We start from the raw sequence: 19,823 nt of genomic DNA on the forward strand, positions 1-19,823 counted from the left end.
CAATGGACAGCCTGAAGAAGGAAATTTTATTTTAAGCCACAGAGATTTTATGGTTCTTTGTGTAGCTGCATAACCTGGCTTACCTTGACTAAGTATTTTTTTCTTGTTAGATTCTGAGACTTAAATAAAAGTATTATAATAGTATAGATATTTCAGAAGTACTTAGATAAAAGTCAAAGATAAGGGAAATATAAGATACATGGTATTCAACAATTAGCATTTTTGAGTTTTAGTTTCTTGCCCTTATTGTTTCCTCCCTTTTTTTCATTGGTCTTAATTTTCTTGTATGTTTTGTTTCCATACTCTTAGCTGGTGAGGTAATCATGATCAATGGTAACTTGAACTGAAGAATGGTTTTATTCCAGTACGTGTTTCTGCTTACAGTCACTGAAAAGTTTCTCATGTATTCCAAAGTTCTGCTTCTGTGCAAATTTAGTTCCTACTACATCAAGAAAGGAATTTTAAGGATCAGAACTATAGAAACATTCAGTTGATGTCTTTGACCTGTTGAACACTGTTCTGACATTTCAGGTAGTGAATGTTTTGTAATGAGTGAGTCTTTTGTAATCTTTGTGAAATAATTTGTAAAATTTAGTTAATTGATCTTCTGTCAATATTAATGCAAGTTAACTTAGAGAAAAATGTTCTTTACTGGCACTGTGTAATTGAAATCAGAGTTACAAAGAATATTCTTAGTACATAAACTAAGTATATACATTTACAAAGGAGAATTTCATTTTTAAAAAGTAATAGGTATAATTCCTTTACTGTGAAAAGAAAAATGTTTTCCTGTTTTTAAGGTGACTTGTTTTTTTAGTCCTGTCCTCTCATATGAATTCCTTCATTAAATCTATGTTGTTTGGTAAAGTAATTGATCAGCTGTCTTAATAAATAAATAAATAAATAAATAAATAAATAAATGTACTTTTAGGGCTGGAAGTTGATTTTTAATGATAAAGTACAGTGGAGAGGAGGGCAGAGGGGGCTAAACCAAACTGTCTGGGATGCTGTGGTGGTGGTGGGCTGGCTATACAAACTGCTGCTGCTGCTGCTTCTAGGTGGCTGCCTTACTGGTGAGGTCCTTGCCTTCTCTGTAGCTACCAGTGCCATCTCCTTTGCGTGCTCCTTGGTTTCCTTGGCTGTCTCAACAAGTGTTTTAGAAGGGGCCTCGCATTGCATCTTCGCCAAGATATATTCAAAACCCTTCATAGTCTTGATCACGTTGCTTTTGAACCGGGCAAGACCAAATTCCTGGACATCTCTGGTAACACCAAATAAGCTAGAGGAGACCCAGGCTTCCCTGCAGATTTTGGTTCAGCCACTGTTGTCAGAGTTTACACAGTGCATACATCGTTTCTCCACCACCATCAGCCGGGCATGGTTGTTGTTCCAGGTGAAGGTGGTCATGGTCTGATTCTGTGGGTCCACATAGAGTCCTTCAGGATGTACACCAAGTGAACAACATTGACAGGAAACAGTTGCTTGGCCCAGTGGGGCATCCTGTTGGTCTTGGTCAGGAGTCGCCGGGACAGCAGTTTCTGGTCAGCGGTCGCTGCCTGGTGTACTGTGTCTTCTGTCAACACATGTTTGCTATAGGGGTTCGGGTACTGCTGCCAGAAGTTGGCGAACACTTGGTCCCAGGAACTCTGGAGCACGCTCTGGCCCAGGAAATACTTGACCATTGTCCCGGCTGGAGTGGTCTCAGCACCTGTGTAGCATCAGGGGTGTGGAGCCTGGGAGACACGCGGGGGCCGGAGCTTGGTGAACAACTGCCACCAGGCTCGTAGCTCGAGTCACCACTGCACCGTGCCCAAGCATCTGCCGCCGCCACCGCAATGAGTCATCCACTGTCTTAATATATCTTAAAGACTTGTGTATAGCAAATGCTGTTATAAGTGTGGCCGGCATTACTTACATACAGAAACCACATTATAAACCATGATACTTATTTTTAACGAGGATGTCTTAAAGTTATTTTTGAATCTGTGTACTTTTAAAGGAAATAATAGAAGCAAAGGGAATATTAAAACATCTGATTGGTAGTTTTATACTTGATGATAAAGTATATTTTTAACTATGCTAAATCAGTAATGGAGGTGAAGCCAAGTACCTTACTAATTTTCTGTCTTTTTCTCTTTTGGAGAAAATATTATCTTATACTAGATATAGATACCGAGAGTAAGACTTGTAAAACTAGTGGTGAAAAGGAAAAAAAACAACAACAAACTTTATACAGCTTTTTCATTTTCTTTCTTGTGAAATGAGATTTTCGTAAGGATGGTAAGTAACCTGTGGCTAAGATATGCATTGGGGATGACTTCATTGTCTTTTGTTTGTCTGTTTGTTTGTTTTGATACGGAGTCTCCCAGGCTGGAGTGCGATGGCGTGATCTTGGCTCACTGCAACCCCGCCTCCTAGGTTCAAGCCATTCTCCTGCCTCAGCCTCCCATGTAGCTGGGATTACAGGTGTACACCACCACACATGGTTAATTTTTGTATTTTTAGTAGAACCGGGGTTTTCACCATGTTGGCCAGGCTGGTCTCGAACTATCAACCTCAGGTGATCCACCTACCTTGGCCTCCCAAAGTGCTGGGATTATGGTGTGAGCCACTACGCCCAGCCCCTTCTTTTTAAATACACATTGTTTTTATAATAAATGGTCTCTGTCTCCTCTATGATCTCAAAAAATGTTTCATTGTATTTTTATCTTTAAATTTTATCACCTTGTATTTGTGATCTTTTAAAAAGTGATATGGGACTGTATTAGTTTGCTAGGGTTGCCATAGCAGAATATCATAGACAGGTAGCTTAAAAACAGAAATTAATTTTCTCACAGTTCTGGAGGCCACAAATTCAAGATCACGGTGCCATCAGGGTTGGTTTCTAGTGTTGGCTGTCTTCCTGGGTTGCAGAAGGCTGCTTTCTTGCCATGTCCTCACACGGCCTTCTCTATGTGTGACAGGGTAAAAGAAGCAAAGAGGAAGTGAAGCTCTGATATTTCTTCCTCTTATAGGGATGCCAGTCTTAATCAGATTTCACTTCAGGGTCTCACCCATATGACCTCATTTATTCTTAATTATCTCCTTAAAGGTCCTATTGGCCAGGCGCGGTGGCTCAAGCCTGTAATCCCAGCACTTTGGGAGGCCGAGATGGGCGGATCACGAGGTCAGGAGATCGAGACCATCCTGGCTAACACGGTGAAACCCCGTCTCTACTAAGAAATACAAAAAATAGCCGGGCTTGGTGGCAGCGCCTGTAGTCCCAGCTACTCGGGAGGCTGAGGCCGGAGAATGGCGTGAACCCGGGAGGCGGAGCTTGCAGTGAGCTGAGATCCGGCCACTGCACTCCAGCCTGGGTGACAGCGCGAGACTCCATCTCAAAAAAAAAAAAAAAAAAAAAAGGTCCTATCTCCAAATATAGTCAGTCAGTCACATCAGGGGTTAGGACTTCAATATATGAATTGGGGGAAAGGAGCACAGCAGTTCATAATAATAACAGAAAAAGTGCACAAAGTACAAATGTGCAACTCAGTCATTGTGAAGAACACCTGTGTAACTATCCCCTAGATCAAGAACTAGAACGTTGCCATCACTCCAGAACCTCCACAGTTTCAACTTCTCAGCCATCACACATCTTTCCAACACTCCAGAACCTCCACAGTTTCAACTTCTCAGCCATCACAAATCTTTTCTTCTACTTAGAGATAATTGCCAACTTTATGGCAATAATTTTCTTGCTTTGCTCTATATAGTTTTGCCAGCTAAATTTGCATCTTTTTTTTTTCTTTTTCTTTCTTTTTTTGAGACGGAGTTTCACTCTTCTTGCCCAGGCTGGAGTGCAATGGTGCAATCTCAGCTAACTGCAACTTCCGCCTCCCGGATTTAAGCGATTCTCCTGCCTCAGCCTCCTGCGTAGCTGGGATTACAGGCGTGAGCCACCACACCCGGCTAATTTTGTATTTTTAGTAGAGATGGGGTTTCACCATGTGAGTCAGGCTGGTCTCGAACTCCTGACTTCAGGTGATACGCCCGCCTTGGCCTCCCAAAGTACTGGGATTACAAGCGTGAGCCATCGTGCCCAGCCTAAGTTTGCATCTTATAAGCAATGTCTGTAAGATCTGCTGCAGTGTCTTTTTCACTTTTTTGTCTTGCTTGGGTTTTCTAAGTCTCACCAGTAAGTTATCAGTTTCATTAATATTTTCAAAAATGCAAATTTTGGTTTTTCGGTCTCCATTATACAATGTTTGTTTTGTACTTTGTTGATTTCTACTCTGTTCTTTATTTTCTTTCCTTTTACTTTCATAGAGTTTGTTTTGCAGTTCTCTTTCTAATTTTGTCAAGTGGATTCCTAACTCATTCTTTCCTAGCCTCCTTTATTTATTTATTTTATTTATTCATTTATTATTTTTGAGACTGGGTCTCGTTTTGTTACCGAGACAGGTGCGAAGATGGCTCATTGCCTCCTCGGATTCCCGGGCTCAAGTGATCCTCCTGCCTCAGCCCCTGCCCCCTGCCCCCCGCCCCTACACACACACACGTAACTGGTACTAAAGGTGTGTGCCACCATGCCTGGCTAATTTTTGTATTTTATGTTGAGACAGGGTTTTGCCATGTTGTCCAGGCTGGTCTTGAACTACAAAGTTCAAGCGATCTATGCTACACCTGCCTCCACCTCCCAAACTGCTGGGATTACAAGGTGTGAGCCCCCATACCCAGCCCTTTTTTAGTCTTTAAATGGGCCTTAAAGGCCCATTTGAGCCTTTAGATTTTCCCCTTTATTCTTACACTGTGTTCACAAATTTTCGTATGTGGTACTATGTTGGCATTTAGTTTTACAGAAATACTTTAAAATTTTGTATTGATTCTGCTGGTTTTTCTTCATGTCACCTTATTTTCTCATATACTTGTTTATCTTTGATTGTGTGCTGGTCCCTTCGTTTGAAAAATTAGTTGTAGAAATAATGTCTGGGGTGATTTTTGTGTGTGTGTGCGTGAGACAGCATCTCCTCTGTCACCCAGGCTGAAGTGCCGTGGGATGATCTTGGCTTACTGCAACCTCCGCCTCCTGGGTTCAAGCGATTCTCCTGCCTCAGCCTCTTGAGTAGCTGGGACTGCAGGCGTGCGCCACCGTGCCTGGCTAATTTTTGTATTTTTAATAGGGATGGGGTTTCCTCATATTGGCCAGGCTGGTCTTGAACTTCTGACCTTGTGATCTGCCTGCCTTGGCCTCTCAGAGTGCTGGGATTACAGGAGTGAGCCACTGTGCCTGGCCTTTTTGTTTTTGTTTTCATAGAGGATTTGTATTTCTTTCATCCAGGTGCCTGGTGATAGGGATTGTCCGATTATCCTTTTCTTAGTGTGATTTGAGATTTTTGAAGCCACCTTGGTTACTCAAAGCTGGACCGCAGACCATAAAATAACTGACTTAATTCTGGGTCACCTTTGCTCCCAGGATATAGCCTTTCTGAATTCTAACTCAATCAGGGTCTTTACCTTTGTTGGACCCTGAATTTGGACTTTGTTAGATCTGTTTTGTGGAAGCCACCAAGTGTATTGCTTGGCCTTTCAACCCCAGGGCAAAAGTAGCTGACAGTGCTTTGCTTATTTCTCTCCCTTGGTTTCACACCTTTTCAGGTCTTGGCTCAGTAATTCTTGTCTGTCTGATTAGTACATGGCTTAAAACCCCCAAACTTAAAGTATATCTTACCTAGATTTTTTTTTTTTTTTTTCTCGAGACAAGAGTCTTGCTCTGTCTCCCGGGCTGGAGTGCAATGATGTGATCTTGACTTACTGCAACCTCCGCCTCCCGGGTTCAAGCAATTCTCCTGCCTCAGACTCCCGAGTAGCTGGGATTACAGGTGTCTGCCACCATGCCCTGCTAATTTTTGTATTTTTTAGTAGAGACGCGGTTTCACCACATTGGTCAGGCTGGTCTTGAACTCCTGACCTCAGGTGATTCACCCCCCTCGGCCTCCCAAAGTACGGGGGTTACAGACAGGGGTCACTGCGCCTGGCCCTTATCTAGATTTTTTTTTTTTGGAAATGGAGTCTCACTCTGTCGCCCATGTTAGAGTGCAGTGGCATGATCTCGGCTCACTGCAACCTCCGCCTCCTGGGTTCAAGTGATTCTCCTTGCCTCAGCCTTCTCTGAGTAGCTGGGACTATAGGCGCGTGCCACCATGCCTGGCTAATTTTTGTATTTTTAGTACAGACAGAGTTTCACTATATCGGCCAGGCTGGTCTTGAACTCCTGACCTGGTGATCCACCGCCTTGGCCTCCCAAAATGCTGGGATTACAGGTGTGAACCACCATGCCAGGCCCCTTATCTAGATTTTTAATGGTCGTGGGAATGGTGGTTCTCAAATACACAGGAAGCAGAAATCCCCACATGATATTTTAATTATTTGTTTCTATGTCTCCTTTCCGTAGGGTGGGCTTTTAAATTTATTTTTACTATTTTTCTGCTGTAAGCCTTTTATTGTTTGTAACTCAGCACATAATAATGTCTGATGGATAAGTGCATAGAAAATATTGACTGGTTTTGGCATGACTTTTAAGAAAAAATTGTGAAGGTGTACTTTCTTTTGAGCCATATAGGAAAATTGAGATTAAATCTAATTGTTTTATTTGTTGTACCTTCAGTACCAGACATAATAAATTTGGATGTTATTGGCAGTGGAAAATCATGGGATAATTTCTGAATAACCACTTAGTGCCTCTTAAATGTGGTTAAAGAAAGATTAATTTCAAAACTGTATGCGTGATAGATTAGATATTTTGTCAGGATGTATCTTATAAGTATCCTTGAGTATGGTAATTTTTAAAGTGTGGTCCCCAGACCAAGTATCATTGGCATTACTTGAGAATTTGTTTGAAATGCAAATTATCTGATCCTGCCTCAGATCTTCTGAATCAGAAACTGTAGTGGTATGGCTAAGCAGTCTGCTCTAAAAGCCCTCAGTTAGATTCTGATGCATATCTAAATTATTGAGCTACTGCTGTAACAAAATACAATAGAATATGATTTCGATTTAGGCCCCTTAAAAGCTAAAGGTTATTTATCTTTCTGTGATGAGAATATTTTTTGAAAATATTTAATGTAGTCTCAATGTTGATCTTTCTTTAGAATTAAATTTTAAGCCTCTATAAAGTCATTAGGTTTATTAGAGCAAAATTATGACCTGAAATAGTTGACTTCACTGAAAAACTTGTCTGTGTTACACAGGAAAATGATACTGGTCTAATTGTTGACAATAACTGGCTTATTCCAGTTGCCTTGCAGTATTCCTTAAGGGAGTGGATTGTTTAGGACCTAACTTTCTTAATACAAGTTTCATTAGAAGTAAATTCTCTATGTTTTCATTGTTTGGAAGGAAATATTTAACATATACAGTATGATGGAACTTCTGTAGAATATAGCATAATCACAGAGACAGTTTTAGCCATCTGTTTCCTAGTCAGCTTCAACATATTTTTAAATGAGGCACAAGATTACTATGTTATGAAAATGTTAACAAGTTTTTTAACAAGTCTTTGTGTAGTCACTTGATTATTCAGATTTTGCTCACTAATTTTATGAGGGCCATTTGGCAAAGTGTTTTAATCCAGAATTTAAAATTGTTCATTCATAGTTGGACAGGCTTATAAAAAGGGGCATATTTTAAATCTTTGTCATCACTATAGCCATAATATACTTAATAAAAGTTTGGTAGCAATTTGAGTATTTAACTACATAGGGTGGTACTTTGAAGGAAAAAGCATTTTAAATTGAGCTTTAATTTAATTTCTGCTCTTAAAAACTAAGTATAGTAGTACGTCATCTATGTATGTGCATTGGGCGTGCTTCTTAACATATATTTAACTTCAATTGTTTGATAACCTGTTGCATTCAATTACTTGTTTAAATAATTGGGCAAGTTTCCTGAGTTGTAGACTGTGAAATATTTTCAGGATGGTTTGGGTAAAAAATTTATTCAAAGTAGGTGACATCAGTCACTTTGATCACAGAGAAATCAGTATGATCCTGTGACAAGTTTAGTTTTAACAATGTAGTTTCTTGTGTCAACTCAACTAGTAATGTGAATTAGTTGCAAAGTGATTCTGTCTTCTTAGTGACCCACTGTTAGATGTTTTCAGACTAGTAAAAAATCATAAATATTTACTGTTAAAATCATCCTTAAAATTTTGTTTGAACATGCAGCACTTTTTGCAGTGTGAAATTGAAAAATCAGTTGTTTAATTTTTGCCAACGGAAAATTAGAGTTTTGTATGCGTATTTGGTGAATACAGTAAACCGGTTAAAATTTAGCAAATAGAATTTTGTAAGCATTTTTAAAATGTGTGAATTCTGTGATGAGGGGGTAGGCTTTGCTACAATTTATTACAAAGCTAAGTTATATTTCATTACTCATGTAAAATAGTGTTATTTGTTTAGCTTCTTAAAGTGGTAGGAGAATTGTATAGTTCCATTGATTGGTTTCATGCAGTGGAAATCTGACCTTTAGCAGATGTTTGAGAAATTGCCAGCACAGCATGATCAGCCAACAAGACAGTTTTCCCCTTGTTATTTGACAGGCCTTTCATGCTTTAATAACATGCCAAAGAAATGTTTAAATGCTTTTTTAAAGTAATATCACATGCTTTCTAAAATTTTAAGGATACATTGAAAAACATGGATAAAATGAGATAGATTTTTCTTACAATTATGGATTGCAATTCAGCTGACTTTTAAATGTTTATTATTGAAAAAAAAATAAACTAAGATAAATGCTGATTGTTATGTGAATTATGTTTTACTTTGAGACTTAAAATGTTTTTGGCTATGTAGTTAAGTGTTATTAGAGTTTGTGTGTTATTTTTTCCATGATCATGTTTTCCTGTACAATTTAAACGTTGTAAAATTTCTCTTATCTTAGTGTTCTTGTTTGATCGCAGGTATCATCTTTGGTTGGCTTTTTTTATTTTTTAAGAGGCTTTTTGATAGGGGTTAAATGCATCACAGAGCAGTTTCCCTACCTGGAACTTCTCGCTAAAAGCAGGATACTGCATGAATCCACTTTAAAGCCTCTTCTCTGAAGGACAGTATTTCTTTAGAGAATGAAATGGGTTCAGCTGTGTAGTTGTGGGAGTTCAGCAAAAACACTGTAAGCTCTGTTTTCTTCAACTTCATGGATTGAGCGTACAGGAAGGGGAAGGAGTTGCCTTAATGTTTAAGAATGAAGTGATGAATTGGTAGTATCAGCACTTGCCAGACTGTATCTTTTTCTGCAGGTGCTTGTTTTCTGTAGGGCATTGCAGTTGCTTTTCATTGTGTTAGGTTATGAGAAGATTTTAAGGAAAATTTAAGGAATATGATCTTACATAGTTTCATTTTACAGTTTTGTAACCATATTGTATGTCTTAGGTTTATATACTGAATTAGTTCTTCCAGAGGATTATGATTGAAAGTTTTGGCTGTGTGTACCTATCACTTTACAAAAATAAAAATATTTTTTAAAGGTCATGGGAGTTCTAAGAATATGCTGAATTAAAATCTAAAAATCAAACACCTATAATAAAGTTTTGCTGAATCCACATGATCTGAACTAATGGTTTGTAATACAAGTTATATTACAAGTGAGAACTAGTTTCATATTTTGATATATAAAAGTTTTAAAGGAAGCATAATCGATAATTGTTTAATATTATTGCATAATAGTTAATCTTTCTTATTGGTACTTTCTGATAAGGTTTTATTAGATGGAGAAGGGTTATATAATTTAGTAAACTGGCAACTTTAAAAAATTGAATAATGACACTAAAATGTATAGGTTTAATCCTAATGAGGTATATCTGATATATAATACCTGTGATATTATATATTAATAATAGTCATTTTATATAAGGAAAAATTTTATTCTTAAGTGGGGTTTTCTAAGTAACCATATTTTTACACAAAGTCATACTGTTACATTTAGTCACTTCCAAAGTCAGTGCAGTTGTATCCTGAAGAGGATTAAGTTGCAAAGTTGGCACAGCACATAAAGCAAAAATTCACTTAAATTCAATTCACTTATAAGGCCTTGTTGGGAATACCAACCTATTGTTTGTCAATTCATCCAAGACAACTTTTTTTTTCCTCTAGTGTTGGAATAATTTTTTTTTTCTCGCTCTATCACCCAGGCTGGAGTGCAGTGGCCTGATCTTGGCTCGCTTCCTTCTGGGCTCAAGTGATTCTCCTGTCTCAGCCACCCGAGTAGCTGGGACTACAGGCGTCCCGCCACCACACCCGGCAAGTTTTTTTTTTTTTTTGTTATTTTTAGCAAAGAAAAATTAGGTTTCACCACGTTGGCCAGGCTGGTCTCAAACTCCTGACCTCAAGTGATTCACCCTCCTCAGCCTCCCAAAGTGTTGTTATTGCAGACATGATCCACTGTGCTTGGACCAGAATAAATTTTTAATACATATTTTGTTAGGCTGATTTTCTTGCATCTCGATTTTTCTTGTATGTCTAAATAACTGGAATCACAGTTACCTTTTGAGCACAGTGCTCACATTGTGAGAGTTGAGAAAATTATGGGGAACAAACTCTAGCCTTATGGTGATCCTGGTTAGACTTGGGATCTCTAAATTGAGATTTTAAAATCAGAATATAAAACACACAGACTCAAATATACATTTTAAAGTTGAAGAGAAACTGTTACTATACTAAGAATGCTTAGTAGATTCAGTTTTCTTAGTTTTTAATACCTTTAAGAAAATACACAGTATTGGCTGGGCGCGGTGGCTCACACCTGTAATCCCAGCACTTTGGGAGGCTGAGGCAGGCGGATCACGAGGTCAGGACATCGAGATCATCCTGGTTAACACGGTGAAACCCGTCTCTACTAAAAATACAAAAAAATTAGCTGCTGTTGGCGTGTTGGCGGGCACCTGTAGTCCCTGCCACTCAGGAGGCTGAGGCAGGAGAATGGCATGAACCCAGGAGGCAGAGCTCGCAGTGAGCCGAGATTGTGCCGCTGCACTCCAGCCTGGGCGACAGTGCAAGACTCCATGTCAAAAAAAAAAGAAAAAAAAATACAGTATTGATAGCATACTTTCAAGAAATCCAGATGTCTTTGTAAAAGTAGGTATTTTTCATTCTTTCAGTATTTATCAGTTACTTTTCACTGTGGTTCTTTTTCACATTTAAATAGAATCAAGTAACCTTTTATCTTCTTTGGTTCATCTGGTATTTTTCAGTGTTAGCAATTTTGAAATTCTCTAATTTTTACCACAAACATTTTTGACTCTCTCATTTGGTTTTTAGTCTGAATTGACAGAGAAATCCAGGGAAAAAAGTTTAAATACTTGCTGAAGTTAAAATATTTGCTTTATTTAGATTTCTTAGTATTTCTTACCAAGAGAAAAAAAAAAAAAAACACTTTTTCATTATCTTGTCACTTGATAGCCGTTTTTTGTCTCCTAGCTAAACAGAAGAAAAGTTACCTGCAGCATAAGAGAGCTATCAAGAGTCTTTCCCCCACCAGAAAGAAGTTTAGCAAACTATTTTACTGAATAAATCTAAGACTTCCTCCTTCCCAGTGTTTGCCTACAATTTTCCTACAATATGAGATTGTCTTTTTATTTTGTAATTCCGCTTGGAAAACCTATATTAAAATCTACACATATTAAACTATAATATGTCATAAATTTTAAGAATGTTATGTAACAGAGGTAAATTTATCATGAATACCATATATTTAAGGTAGCAAAACATAAAGAGAATAATAACCTCTTTTGATATTCAACAGCAGACCAGGTAAAGTCCAAACAGTTCTGTCTCATCAAAACAGTGAAGATTGCTTGTCTTTAACCTCTTTTCCTGTTACCTCTTTAAGAGATACACACATATACATATGCTTTGGTAGATGAGACCATTCTAAACTTGATAAATTGTGTTGTATATCTTTGTCTGCCCGATTAAAATAGCTTGTCTTAAGATAACACTGAACTACTTAGTCTTTCAATAGGAGTTTATTTAGCAACTACTTTGTGGTATTGTTTTGATATGCTCTCTTTTTGTGTTTTGGCCGTTTTCTTATTTCTTTTAATTAAATCAGTATCATCCCTCGTATATACTATTCTTCTGTGCAGTTGACACTTGAACAATGGTGGGTTTGTACTTTGAGAGTCAATTTATATGCAGATACTTTTAAATAAATATATTGCAGTATATTTTAGAGATTTGCAACAATTTGAAAATGATAGATGAACTGTGTAACCTAGAAATACTTTTTAAAAATTAAGAAAATGTTAGGTATGTCATAAATGTATAAAATATATGTACATCTTAGTTTTATCATTTGCTACCATAAAATATACACAAATCTATTTAAAAAGTTAAAATATCAGAACTTTACCCATACAGAGATGTGACATGGCACTATTTACAGTAGAGAGAAATATAAACAAACTTAAAGATGCAGTGTTAACTCATAACTGCATAAAATTAACTTTAGTATATGCTGTGGTAATTTTTTAGCTACTTCTTGTTTTTACTCTGGTGAACCCAAATGTTGCAAGTGTCTGCTTAAAACTCAGTGTGATGCTAACATTACCATGTGAGTAGTTCACCTCTCCACTAAATAGTATATTGCAGTAAGAAATAATCTCTCACAGACCTTGCATAATTTTTAATGGTGTTTAGTGCAATCTTGCAAACTTCAATACCATGAGACAGAAATTTAGGGATCGATAAGTACATTATACTGTAAATGTATTTTCTCTTGCTCATAATAACTTTTTCTTTTCTCTAGCTTACTTTGTTGTAAGAATACAGTATATAATAGACATACAAAATATTTGTTAATTGACAATTTATGTCATTGTTTAGACTTTCAGTCAACAGTAGGCTATTACCAGTTAATTTTATGGGGAGTCAAAAATTATACTCAACTTTTCGACTGGGCAGGATGTCCTCAGTCCCAACCCTTGAATTGTTCCAGGGTCAATTATACATAGCTCTTAGTGTTTTTGAAAAACACATTTTTGGCTGGGCATGGTGGTTCAAGCCTATAATCCCAGCACTTTGGGAGGCTGAGGTAGGCAAATAGCTGGAGCTCAGGAATTCTCAGGAGTTCAGGAGCGGTCTGGGCAACAAGGCCAAGATCTTCTATTTAAAAAATAAAAATCGGGCCGGGCGCAGTGGCTTATGCCTGTAATCCCAACACTTTGGGAGGCCAAGGCAGGTGGATCACGAGGTCAGGAGATCGAGGCCATAGTGGCTAACACGGTGAAACCTTGTGTCTACTAAAAATACAAAAAAATTAGCTGGGCGTGGTGGCACGCACCTGTAGTCCCAGCTACTTAGGAGGCTGAGGCAGGAGAATCACTTGAACCCAGGAGTTGGAGGTTGCAGTGAGCCGAGATTGCACCACTGCACTTCAGCCTGGACAACAGAGTGAGACTCTGCCTCAAAAAAAAAAAAAAAAAAAAAAAAATCAGGCCAGGTGTGGTGGCTCACGCCTGTAATCTGAGCACTCTGGAAGGCCCAGGCAGGCGGATCACCTGAGGTCAGGAGTTCGAGACCGGCCTGGCCAACATGGTGAAACCCCATCTCTACTAAAAGTACAAAAATTAGGTGGACGTGGTGGCAGGCACCTGTAATCCCATCTACTCAGGAGGCTGAGGCAGTAGAATCGCGTGAACCCGGGAGGTGGAGGTTGCAGTGAGCCAAGATCACACCGCTGCACTCCATCCTGGGTGAGAAAAGTGAGACTTCATCTCAAAAAAAAAAAAAAAAAAAAAAAAAAAAAAAAATCAGTAACACATTTGTATCTACTCACGTAACTTACCACTTAGATCAAAACAAAGAATGTTTCTCACTCACTGTAGTTAACCCGATACCTCTACCCAGTCTGTACCACCCCTCTGTTCCACTGATACCAGTTCTATCATCAAAGATGAGATTTGCCTGTTGTTGAACTTAATATAACTGGAATCATTCAGTGGCTTTTACACTCAGTATAATATCTGTGAAACTTACTGTATTAGATTCCTAGGGCTGCCATAACAAATCACAACAAATTTGGTGGATGGAAACAACCATTGCTCTGAGAACCAGAAGTCCAAAACTTCTTCCTTAAATGGGACATAGACTGATTGGTAACAAGATTGTCTTGTCTTTCTCCATGGTTTCAACGTGAAAAGTAGTTTTAATGTTGACTGAAAGTTAGTGCTTAAGACCTGAAAATGCTTAGGATTGTTTCCTGTTGGAAGACATGGCTCTTTCTTATCTACTTTTCTCCATTAGAGCTCTGGAGTTCTCTTGGGCCTAGAAAGAAGTAATTTGGAACAGTTAGTGTAGTGTGGGGTATTATGAAAACCAAAATAGTCAGAGTATGATAATAAAATATAAAATAATATATAATAAAATCATACATAAAATTACTGGTTTGGGCTCAGTATATTTTTTGTCTTTAAAAAGAAGATGCTAACTCAAGGAAAGGGTAATAAGGTATATTGGAAAGTTTATTTGCTTAGAAGTTAGGACTGATTTCTAGTCGTGGCTCTGTTATTAACTAATAATTACGTCTCTGGATTCTTACGGAAGATTTTTCCAGTTCTTCATATGACAGCTTGGTATTAGCAGTGGTCCTGACATTTATAGGTATTATCACTTTCATTCACCTCCTCATTCACTCTTCATTTCCTTCACAGTATTAACAGAACCTTTTTTGTTACATTTTGTTACTTTAGAAATAGTAGAGCATGTTAGACTAAGTAGAGATCACAAAAAGATGAGATTTAGGAGAAATCAATAGATGTGTTGAACTGTGGATGCTTTTTACTTCACCCAAGTTCGTTCAACTATTTCCTCTGCACAAAAGCCATGCAATATATGTGATTAAATTTGTGCCTTGGTGAAATAATATGTTGTATGTCACTGTATGTTTTGTGGGGTCATTTATAAATGGTTATGATATTTTAAAGTTGAATACCTAGGGTCTACTTGTCATTAGTTTCTGTGGTAGGTATTTGACCATGCTTCCTGGCATTTAGGAAGGGACAGTGAGATCTTTTAATATATCTAGAGAAGACACTTCCTTATATGATCTTTTCATTTATTCAAATATATATTTATTACTTCCTGTGTGCCAAGTACTCTGTGACTGAGCAGCCTAGACTTGATTCTGTAAAGGAAATTAAAAATCCCAGGACTCCCAGACTCCTTATGCAAAAGGAAAGTTAATCCTGGAGTCTGAGTCATGCAACACTCTCTTTCATATGAGTAGCTGTTACTAACATTATGCCTTAACCAGATCCCCATGTAAAAGTAAAAGACCTCAGGCATCTATGAAAGACTGCCCCCGCAGATCATTGAAAAGCAAATGCTTTGCTGGTCTCCCACAAACAGATACATGCCAATTGTAACTTCAGATCTACAATCTAAGTCAAGCTCCTAAAACTAAGGTCTGTTCTGTGCCACACTGATAATATCATTTACAATCTTATCTTCTCAGGTGCAGAACAGAGACAAGAACAGTCATTCTTCCACTGACCCAGAAATGTCCAAGGAATTGATTTTGCCTTTATTCCCCTTTTCCTTCATTCACCTAATATTATGTAAAATATAGTTTTTACTGGATACCAATTAAAGTCTCACAGGAATTTAACCATTCACCTTACTGCCTACCTGCCCCTCTTCCTACATGCCTCCCCTGCTTTAAGGAAATACATAAATAGGAAACCTCCTGAAAATCTCTTTGGAAAAACAGTTACATATGTGTTGGTTTTTCCTGGATGGGCCCTAAAGCTGGCTTAATAAACCTTGATTGGTTGAGACTTTGGCCTCAGTCACTCATTTTGGTTGTCAATTCCGTCCCTCCTAGAGTTTTCTGTGTATGGAAATTGTTTTATGTATGTAGTAAGATTTCAGTTGCAAGTGGTTTGTAATGACTGTGCTTTTGAAATACTAGTACTTATTAAACATTAGTAATTTGAGAAATTAACCTACGTGAGACTTAAGAGAGAACATTAAAGTAAACATTTAAAAGTTTTCTAAAATATCAACACAGGTTTTGGTTAGCTACTTAGTATATGTTGGCTTTTAATTTCTTGAAAAATACTATTTTTTTGGAATTAATGATATGTACTTGCCACTGATTAATCAGATACTCCCTAAGTTATGTAAAATCATTTCAGTACATTCAGGTTTGTGTATTAGGTATCCTGTCAATTTTATCTTCTTTATGAAATCTTTCCTCAGGCCTTTATATCTGTACTGGCCCTCCAGGCCTCCTGATTTTATGTGACTATCATCTTGATGATTTCCTTGCCTCTCTTTCGCTGTATTCTTTTCCTGGATTTCTTGTCTTAGTTTATTGTCTTGTATCAATGGAGTATATCTTACTCCTTTAAAAACAAATAAAAAACCCTACATTTAAAATATGCTTGATGGCCTGTTCGTCTGAAAATATCTTAATTCTACTCTCAAACTTGACTCAGACCTGAGTGGATGTAGAATTCTAGATGAAAGATTAGAAATGATTTTTCCTCAGAATTTGGAAAGCATTAATCAGTGACTTCTAGATTCTGAATTTGCTTTTAAAAAGTCAGATGCCATTCTGGTTTTTGATCTTTTATATAAAAGAAACTTGTGGGATCTTTTCTTGTGTCTCTGCTTGGAAATTTCACAGTGATGTTCCTAGATGTACATTGATTTCTATCTGTTTTTTGTTTTTTTGTTTGAGACAGAGTTTCGCTCTTGTTGCCCAGGCTGGAGTGCAATGGCACGGTCTTGGCTTACTGCAACCTTCACCTCCCGGGTTCAAGCGATTCTCCTGCCTCAGCCTCCTGAATAACTGGGATTACAGGCACCTGCCACCACGCCTGGCTAATTTTTGTGTTTTTAGTAGAGACGGGGTTTCACTGATTTGGCCAGGCTGGTCTCAAATTCCTGACCTCAGGCGATCCACCCTCCACAGCCTCCCGAAGTGCTGGGATTACAGGCATGAGCCACTGCGCCAGGTGATTTTTATCTGTTGTACTTAGCTTTTGAGGAGTTGCTTTTCAGTTTTGAAATTTATGAGTTTGAGTTCTGTAAAGTTTTTCTGAATTGTTTCTAAGATTCCCTCTTTTCTCTGTTATGTTTCTCTTTTCTGAAACTTGTGATATTGAACCACACTGATTGTATTTTTCCCTTTGTCTCCTATATGCTTTATGTTCTATTTGGAAAAATGTTGAACTTCCTTTTCTAAACCTATCGTATTTTTTATTTCTGCTGTCATAATTTAATTTGCTAAATATTTTCTATTTTTTTTTCTCCAAATCATTGTATTTTGATAGCATCCTTTTTCATTTGATTATGGTATTTTCCTCTTATCTCATTGAGAATATTATTTTTTTAATGTTTTGTTTTCTTCTCTTTGGTCTGTTTTCTTCCTGTCATTTTTCTCTATGTATGTTTTAGTCTCTGTATTTTATGTGTCATGTTTTCCTCACATGAAATTCCTGACCATTCTTTTTGACTACTCATATGTAATAGAGTAACACTAAAAAAGTACATTGGAAGCCTTGAGCATGTGGGTAGACTTCGTTGGATGTCATCTTATCCATTTAAGATCTGGTCATTTCCATAGGGGAATACCTAATGTCTGTGTATTTAGATCTTTTAAGGTGGTTAGGTTTCCCAAAGAAATCTGTCAGTGCTTTGTCTGGCTTTCAGAGTTATGCCGTGTGAGGAAAGAAGACTGAGGGTGAAAGGAGGGTCTAGTCCTAGACATATTTCATTATGTCAACTTTCACTTAATCCTTCTGTTTCAATGGTAATCTCTGCCCTCAACCTGCTTTAAAATGCTTCTTGGTCCAGGGACCCTGTGATAACCTTTTCTAAGAAATAAATCTTTTTTTCCTACCATAATGGGAAAGGAGACAGTTGCTAGGCTTGAGTCAGGGAGAAATCTGAGTCTAGCTGCTGCTTCAGTAGACTATGGTCAGTCTTCGTGTTAGCCCTACTTTACCCCTACTCAATTTTTGAACCTTTGGGGCATAGCTTATCTTTGGTAATTTAGCATATTAATCAGCTTTTGCTAATACTTGGCTTTAGATGAAGCTTCTTTTTGTTTTCACTAAGTCAGCTACCACTGGTTTTACTGTTATTTTAAAGTTAGTTTATTTTACCCATCTTTTCCATCTGTTGAAACCTTACAGTCCTTATCATCCAACATGTTAATTATTATTCTTTGAGTTCTATATTCATTTCACAATTTGACTTTTGTAAGTATCTTGACTGAAGTGTAAGGATAGAGCCCTGTGGAATATATTTGAAGACATTTTATCAGTTTTTACTTTAGTTCTTGGTTAATATTGTAAGTTATGGTTGTTTATTCCAGCTGTGAGTACCTGCTTGTGCTGTGTTACTGAGTTTTTATTTTTTTATTTTATTCCTAAGAATATTTTCAGGATATTTTCCCATACTATTTCGCTTAAAACAACAACAAAAAAAAATCTAGTGTTGGATTAGTTACACTAGCCTACCTAAAAAGAATAACTTTATTGATAATAAAAAGTTTAACATCACTTGTAGGGAAATAAAATTACCTCTTGGTGTGTGTAGCCTTTTTTCTTTTTTTATGCCTTTAAACCATCTTACAAATAAAACTTTTGGACTTTGATATGGACATATATTGATGGATTATTAAACTTTTACACTTGAAACTTCTGTGATTCTTTGAAATATATTTTCTAGGAAATGTTTTTCTTCATGTCCAAAATTGCTTATTAGAAACTGTTTTCTTCCAGTATTGCTTTGCACACATTGGAGATACATACATGCCTGATTCAAGCCTGTGATTAGTTAAGCTTTACAGACAAAAACTAAATTTAAAAGTGGCTGTTCTCTTACTGTCTTCTTATTTCAACTTCATTTACTTTTTAACTATGTTTATTCTACCTTTTCCAGTTTTCTATTCAATTCTCCTTGGTGGAGAAGATGGATACAAAACAGGAGGTGTGAGTAGTTGTTTATTGTCTCTGCATCTGTTAATATTGCACCATCTTTCCCATGTAATATTCTTGTTTATTCTTAGTTTAGCCTGCTAAATTTATGCAGCCAATGGGCCTGTTTGGTTTTCCTTTGTATTTTTTATAAAATTTAGTTTATTCTGGTGACCTTCTTATAAGATTGATGATATTAATCTGTGAATATGCATATTTGTTTCTCTCCTGTTTTATATATATATATATATGTCCTTTAAAAATTGAACACCAGAAACTATGTAGCTGCATTGTTTTACTCGTCCCCTTCATTTATTCAGTCCACTGACAATAAGTTCCTAATGTATGTCAGGCCCTGAGAAATCAAATATTGATGTTACTTTTTACTACTAGAGTTACTACTTTCACAGAAAATGTCTACTGCATTTTCTTGTTAGAATTATTCACATCTGTATAATTAAAAAATATACCTTGTGCTTTCTGGTCTCCCATGCATATTGTCAAGTACTGTTTCCTTTTAAATGTACATGTGGGGCTGGGTGCTGTGGCTCATGCCTGTAATCCCAGCACTTTGGGAGACCAAGGTTGGCGGATCACTGAAGCCCAGAAGTTTGAGACCAGCCTGGCCAACGTGGTGAAACCTCGTCTGTACTAAAAATACAAAAAAATTAGCCGGGCTTGGCGCACACCTGTAATCCCAGCTGCTCGGGAGGCTGAGGCACGAGAATCGCTTAAGCTTGGGAGGCAGAGATTGCAGTGAGCTGAGATCATTGCCACTGTACTCCAGCATGGACAACAGAGCAAGACTCCGTCTCAAAAAAATAAAAATAAAAAACTCTACATGTGGTATTTAAAAAGTAGACTC

General features: G+C 37.4%; 1 protein-coding gene and 1 pseudogene across 2 annotated transcripts in view; one reads left to right on the forward strand and one right to left on the reverse strand.

Moving 5' to 3' along the window:
* JMJD1C (jumonji domain containing 1C) overlaps positions 1-19,823 on the forward strand; it is a 363,296-nt gene that overhangs the window by 94,004 nt on the left and 249,469 nt on the right. The gene's annotated exons all lie outside the window — the stretch shown is intronic.
* On the reverse strand, positions 1,028-1,682 carry LOC112630980 (annotated as a pseudogene).

This window comes from Theropithecus gelada, chromosome 9, assembly GCF_003255815.1.
Source record: "Theropithecus gelada isolate Dixy chromosome 9, Tgel_1.0, whole genome shotgun sequence".
Classification (NCBI taxonomy): domain Eukaryota; kingdom Metazoa; phylum Chordata; class Mammalia; order Primates; family Cercopithecidae; genus Theropithecus; species Theropithecus gelada.